This window comes from Stenella coeruleoalba (assembly GCF_951394435.1).
Source record: "Stenella coeruleoalba genome assembly, contig: scaffold_168, whole genome shotgun sequence".
In the NCBI taxonomy this organism is placed as follows: domain Eukaryota; kingdom Metazoa; phylum Chordata; class Mammalia; order Artiodactyla; family Delphinidae; genus Stenella; species Stenella coeruleoalba.
The window spans coordinates 726472-733951 of NW_027646385.1; the positions used below are offsets into that span (position 1 = coordinate 726472).

At 43.9% G+C, this 7480-nt stretch overlaps 1 long non-coding RNA gene across 1 annotated transcript in view; it reads left to right on the forward strand.

Annotated features, from left to right (window-relative positions):
- LOC307181142 overlaps positions 1-7237 on the forward strand; it is a 219064-nt gene extending 211827 nt beyond the window's left edge. Inside the window, exon 3 of the long non-coding RNA XR_013826004.1 lies at positions 7147-7237. This is a non-coding gene — a long non-coding RNA (uncharacterized lncRNA). The remainder of the gene's footprint in view (positions 1-7146) is intronic.
- Positions 7238-7480: the final 243 nt, after the last annotated feature.

Genomic DNA, 7480 nt, shown 5'->3' on the forward strand with positions numbered 1-7480 from the left:
CTGGCCGCAACACCGCAGGATGGCTTCAGGCCCTAATCTGGTTCCGGTACGGCACGCTGAGCCTTTGTTTATTTCCTCTTCCTGTTGGGAAATGAGAGTTAAATTTGCCCGTCCAGACACCTCCAGCTAGTCTCTCATTGGTTCTCGATATTCCTGTTCATCTTCCGCAGAAATTGCAAACTGGGCCAAACAGGAGGTTAAAGACACTGACTCTCCAAGTCGGGAGAGTGTTAGTAAAGCGTCTGGAATGTTGTACCCGAGTACCAGGGTACGAAAACTGAGACATATTTGAACACGTCTCCCATTCACATGGTTGATCATACTTGGGTTCCACATGCATGTTTTAGCTGAAGGAAGAATACCGTAAACCTGGAGAGTTAAGACCCGTGTAATGGGTACCATGCAATATGACTTCAAAGGGTCTTCATTTGCTCACCGAACCTCTCCAATCCTATCACTGCTGCGTTTATGCCCCTGTACACATGCTTGATTCTCTTTCGGAGACATAGCAATCCATAGGTTTTTAAGATACTTACTAGTCAGGAACATTCTTAGGCGTTTAATATGCGATGTTGAGTCCATTTCGTTGAGCAAGGAGTAGCTCTTGTCTATTCCATATTTGACTTAAGGAACTTTATCTGTGCTCATTTCAATCTCTGGTTTTATGCAGCACCCCAACTCACCTTTCCCCTTAAGCAAGCATAAGTTGGTTTTCTAAATTTGAGACCCTGTTCTGTTCTGTAATTCAGTTCCTGTGTAGCCAAGGTTACATTCCGTGTATTACTGATATCTTATGATGTTTCTTTTTCTGTGTGAATTACTTCAGTTAGAATCATCATACCTGAATCCACTCATTGTGCTGCTAAGGGCCTGATGACACAGATTTCATTGCTGAGTGATATTGCTTTGTAAGTAAATACCACAACTTCTTTATCCATTTTTCACTTTCTGCGATGTTGAACTTGTACGGTAAACGAGGTTCTTGTAAACAGAGCCGTTCCAAACTTTGGGGTGGCTGTGTCTTTTTGATTTTAATTTCCCTAAGCTATAGGACCATAAGTGGAAGTGCCCTAGGCTCTGTTGCTTTGTTTTTTAGATGTTTCAGGAAACACCATACACTTCTCCCAAGTGTCTGTTGGCAATTTACATCCCGCCCATCAGCATAACAAGGCTCCCAGTTCTCCATGGCCTGTCCTGCCTTTCTGGATTTTACACTTTTTTCAGATGGCCCTTTTGACCGGGGGGAAGTGAGACTTCATTGTAGTGCAGATTTCCTTTGCAAGCTTGCTTGGTTGGCCAAAAAGGGCGTATGCGTTTTTTCCTGAATATATTCAGGAAAAAACGCATACGCCCTTTTTGGCCAAGTGCATCATTGTGGACGTTCTGCCTCTTTTCCTATGCTTTCAATGCAATTCCAGTCTACCTCCTGAAATCGGTTTCCTGCAATTCTGCCCCGCTTTCAAGTCCTCTTGGCAGCCTTACTTCAGTCTATTTTTGGACGATAGCTGTCATTTATAACTCTGCAGGTTTGTGAATTACAGTGCCCCTGAGCTCCTTTCTTCAACTCGCTTTCTTGTGACCTGGCCGCAACACCGCAGGATGGCTTCAGGCCCTAATCTGGTTCCGGCACGGCACGCTGAGCCTTTGGTTAATTCCTCTTCCTGGTGGGAAATGAGAGTTAAATTTGCCCGTCCAGACACCTCCAGCAAGCCTCTCATTGGTTCTCGCTATTCCTGTTCATCTTCCGCAGAAATTGCAAACTGGGCCAAACAGGAGGTTAAAGGGACTGACTCTCCAAGTGGGGAGAGTGTTAGTAAAGTGTCTGGAATGTTGCACCCGAGTACCAGGGGAGGAAAACTGAGACATATTTGAACTCGTCTCCCGATCACATGGTTGATCATACTCTAGGTTCCACATGCATGTTTTAGCTGAAGGAAGAATACCTTAAAACTGTGTAGTTGAAACCCGTGTAATGGGTACCATGCAATGTGACTTCAAAGGGTCTTCATTTGCTCACCGAACCTCTCCAATCCTATCACTGCTGCGTTTATGCCCCTGTACACATGCTTGATTCTCTTTCGGAGACATAGCAATCCATAGGTTTTAAGATACTTACTAGTCAGGTACATTCTTAGGCGTTTAATATGCGGTGTTGAGTCCATTTCGCTGAGCAAGGAGTAGCTCTTGTCTATTCCATATTTGACTTAAGGAACTTTATCTGTGCTCATTTCAATCTCTGGTTTTATGCAGCACCCCAACTCACCTTTACCCTTAAGCAAGCATAAGTTGGTTTTCTAAATTTGAGACCCTGTTCTGTTTTGGAATTCAGTTCCTGTGTAGCCAAGTTTACATTCCGTGTATTACTGATATCTTATGATGTTTCTTTTTCTGTGTGACTTATTTCAGTTAGAATCATCATACCTGAATCCACTCATTGTGCTGCTAAGGGCCTGATGACATAGATTTCATTGCTGAGTGATATTGCTTTGTAAGTAAATACCACAACTTCTTTATCCATTTTTCACTTTCTGCGATGTTGAACTTGTACTGTAAACGAGGTTCTTGTAAACAGAGGCGTCCCAAACTTTGGGGTGGCTGTGTCTTTTTGATTTTAATTTCCCTAAGCTATAGGACCATAAGTGGCAGTGCCCTAGGCTCTGTTGCTTTGTTTTTTAGATGTTTCAGGAAACACCATACACTTCTCCCGAGTGTCTGTTGGCAATTTACATCCCGCCCATCAGCATAACAAGGCTCCCAGTTCTCCATGGCCTGTCCTGCCTTTCTGGATTTTACACTTTTGTCAGATGGCCCTTTTGACCGGGGGGAAGTGAGACTTCATTGTAGTGCAGATTTCCTTTGCAAGCTTGCTTGGTTGGCCAAAAAGGGCGTATGCGTTTTTTCCTGAATATATTCAGGAAAAAACGCATACGCCCTTTTTGGCCAAGTGCATCATTGTGGACGTTCTGCCTCTTTTCCTATGCTTTCAATGCAATTCCAGTCTACCTCCTGAAATCGGTTTCCTGCAATTCTGCCCCGCTTTCAAGTCCTCTTGGCAGCCTTACTTCAGTCTATTTTTGGACGATAGCTGTCATTTATAACTCTGCAGGTTTGTGAATTACAGTGCCCCTGAGCTCCTTTCTTCAACTCGCTTTCTTTTGAGCTGGCCGCAACACCGCAGGATGGCTTCAGGCCCTAATCTGGTTCCGGCACGGCATGCTGAGCCTTTGGTTATTTCCTCTTCCTGTTGGGAAATGAGAGTTAAATTTGCCCGTCCAGACACCTCCAGCTAGTCTCTCATTGGTTCTCGATATTCCTGTTCATCTTCCGCAGAAATTGCAAACTGGGCCAAACAGGAGGTTAAAGACACTGACTCTCCAAGTCGGGAGAGTGTTAGTAAAGCGTCTGGAATGTTGCACCCGAGTACCAGGGTACGAAAACTGAGACATATTTGAACACGTCTCCCGATCACATGGTTGATCATACTCTAGGTTCCACATGCATGTTTTAGCTGAAGGAAGAATACCTTAAACCTGGGTAGTTGAAACCCGTGGAATGGGTACCATGCAATATGACTTCAAAGGGTCTTCATTTGCTCACCGAACCTCTCCAATCCTATCACTGCTGCGTTTATGCCCCTGTACACACGCTTGATTCTCTTTTGGAGACATAGCAATCCATAGGTTTTCTGATACTTACTAGTCAGGTACATTCTTAGGCGTTTAATATGCGGTGTTGAGTCCATTTCGTTGAGCAAGGAGTAGCTCTTGTCTATTCCATATTTGACTTAAGGAACTTTATCTGTGCTCATTTCAATCTCTGGTTTTATGCAGCACCCCAACTCACCTTTACCCTTAAGCAAGCATAAGTTGATTTTCTAAATTTGAGACCCTGTTCTGTTCTGTAATTCAGTTCCTGTGTAGCCAAGTTTAATTCCGTGTATTAGTGATATCTTATGATGTTTCTTTTCTGTGTGACTTATTTCAGTTAGAATCATCATACCTGAATCCACTCATTGTGCTGCTACGGGCCTGATGACACAGATTTCATTGCTGTGTGATATTGCTTTGTAAGTAAATACCACAACTTCTTTATCCATTTTTCACTTTCTGCGATGTTGAACTTGTACTGTAAACGAGGTTCTTGTAAACAGAGCCATCCCAAACTTTGGGGTGGCTGTGTCTTTTTGATTTTAATTTCCCTAAGCTATAGGACCATAAGTGGCAGTGCCCTAGGCTCTGTTGCTTTGTTTTTTAGATGTTTCAGGAAACACCATACACTTCTCCCGAGTGTCTGTTGGCAATTTACATCCCGCCCATCAGCATAACAAGGCTCCCAGTTCTCCATGGCCTGTCCTGCCTTTCTGGATTTTACACTTTTTTCAAATGGCCCTTTGGACCGGGGGGAAGTGAGACTTCATTGTAGTGCGGATTTCCTTTGCAAGCTTGCTTGGTTGGCCAAAAAGGGCGTATGCGTTTTTTCCTGAATATATTCAGGAAAAAACGCATACGTCCTTTTTGGCCAAGTGCATCATTGTGGACGTTCTGCCTCTTTTCCTATGCTTTCAATGCAATTCCAGTCTACCTCCTGAAATCGGTTTCCTGCAATTCTGCCCCGCTTTCAAGTCCTCTTGGCAGCCTTACTTCAGTCTATTTTTGGACGATAGCTGTCATTTATAACTCTGCAGGTTTGTGAATTACAGTGCCCCTGAGCTCCTTTCTTCAACTCGCTTTCTTGTGACCTGGCCGCAACACCGCAGGATGGCTTCAGGCCCTAATCTGGTTCCGGCCCGGCATGCTGAGCCTTTGGTTAATTCCTCTTCCTGGTGGGAAATGAGAGTTAAATTTGCCCGTCCAGACACCTCCAGCTAGCCTCTCATTGGTTCTCGCTATTCCTGTTCATCTTCCGCAGAAATTGCAAACTGGGCCAAACAGGAGGTTAAAGGGACTGACTCTCCAAGTCGGGAGAGTGTTAGTAAAGCGTCTGGAATGTTGCACCCGAGTACCAGGGGAGGAAAACTGAGACATATTTGAACACGTCTCCCGTTCACATGGTTGATCATACTCTGGGTTCCACATGCATGTTTTAGCTGAAGGAAGAATACCTTAACCCTGGGTAGTTGAAACCCGTGGAATGGGTACCATGCAATATGACTTCAAAGGGTCTTCATTTGCTCACCGAACCTCTCCAATCCTATCACTGCTGCGTTTATGCCCCTGTACACACGCTTGATTCTCTTTCGGAGACATAGCAATCCATAGGTTTTAAGATACTTACTAGTCAGGTACATTCTTAGGCGTTTAATATGCGGTGTTGAGTCCATTTCGTTGAGCAAAGAGTAGCTCTTGTCTATTCCATATTTGACTTAAGGAACTTTATCTGTGCTCATTTCAATCTCTGGTTTTATGCAGCACCCCAACTCACCTTTACCCTTAAGCAAGCATAAGTTGGTTTTCTAAATTTGAGACCCTGTTCTGTTCTGTAATTCAGTTCCTGTGTAGCCAAGTTTAATTCCGTGTATTACTGATATCTTATGATGTTTCTTTTCTGTGTGACTTATTTCAGTTAGAATCATCATACCTGAATCCACTCATTGAGATGCTACGGGCCTGATGACACAGATTTCATTGCTGAGTGATATTGCTTTGTAAGTAAATACCACAACTTCTTCATCCATTTTTCACTTTCTGCGATGTTGAACTTGTACTGTAAACGAGGTTCTTGTAAACAGAGCCGTTCCAAACTTTGGGGTGGCTGTGTCTTTTTGATTTTAATTTCCCTAAGCTATAGGACCATAAGTGGCAGTGCCCTAGGCTCTGTTGCTTTGTTTTTTAGATGTTTCAGGAAACACCATACACTTCTCCCGAGTGTCTGTTGGCAATTTACATCCCGCCCATCAGCATAACAAGGCTCCCAGTTCTCCATGGCCTGTCCTGCCTTTCTGGATTTTACACTTTTTTCAGATGGCCCTTTGGACCGGGGGGAAGTGAGACTTCATTGTAGTGCAGATTTCCTTTGCAAGCTTGCTTGGTTGGCCAAAAAGGGCGTATGCGTTTTTTCCTGAATATATTCAGGAAAAAACGCATACGCCCTTTTTGGCCAAGTGCATCATTGTGGACGTTCTGCCTCTTTTCCTATGCTTTCAATGCAATTCCAGTCTACCTCCTGAAATCGGTTTCCTGCAATTCTGCCCCGCTTTCAAGTCCTCTTGGCAGCCTTACTTCAGTCTATTTTTGGACGATAGCTGTCATTTATAACTCTGCAGGTTTGTGAATTACAGTGCCCCTGAGCTCCTTTGTTCAACTCGCTTTCTTGTGAGCTGGCCGCAACACCGCAGGATGGCTTCAGGCCCTAATCTGGTTCTGGCACGGCACGCTGAGCCTTTGGTTATTTCCTCCTCCTGGTGGGAAATGAGAGTTAAATTTGCCCGTCTAGACACCTCCAGCTAGCCTCTCATTGGTTCTCGCTATTCCTGTTCATCTTCCGCAGAAATTGCAAACTGTGCCAAACAGGAGGTTAAAGGCGCTGACTCTCCAAGTGGGGAGAGTGTTAGTAAAGCGTCTGGAATGTTGCACCCGAGTACCAGGGGAGGAAAACTGAGACATATTTGAACACGTCTCCCGATCACATGGTTGATCATACTCTGGGTTCCACATGCATGTTTTAGCTGAAGGAAGAATACCTAAAACCTGGGTAGTTGAAACCCGTGGAATGGGTACCATGCAATATGACTTCAAAGGGTCTTCATTTGCTCACCGAACCTCTCCAATCCTATCACTGCGGCGTTTATGCCCCTGTACACATGCTTGACTCTCTTTCGGAGACATAGCAATCCATAGGTTTTAAGATACTTACTAGTCAGGTACATTCTTAGGCGTTTAATATGCGGTGTTGAGTCCATTTCGTTGAGCAAGGTGTAGCTCTTGTCTATTCCATATTTGGCTTAAGGAACTTTATCTGTGCTCATTTCAATCTCTGGTTTTATGCAGCACCCCAACTCACCTTTACCCTTAAGCAAGCATAAGTTGGTTTTCTAAATTTGAGACCCTGTTCTGTTCTGTAATTCAGTTCCTGTGTAGCCAAGTTTACATTCCGTGTATTACTGATATCTTATGATGTTTCTTTTTCTGTGTGACTTATTTCAGTTAGAATCATCATACCTGAATCCACTCATTATGCTGCTAAGGGCCTCATGACACAGATTTCATTGCTGAGTGATATTGCTTTGTAAGTAAATACCACAACTTCTTTATCCATTTTTCACTTTCTGCGATGTTGAACTTGTACTGTAAACGAGGTTCTTGTAAACAGAGCCGTTCCAAACTTTGGGGTGGCTGTGTCTTTTTGATTTTAATTTCCCTAAGCTATAGGACCATAAGTGGAAGTGCCCTAGGTTCTGTTGCTTTGTTTTTTAGATGTTTCAGGAAACACCATACACTTCTCCGCAATGGTTGTTGGCAATTTACATCCCGCCCATCAGCAT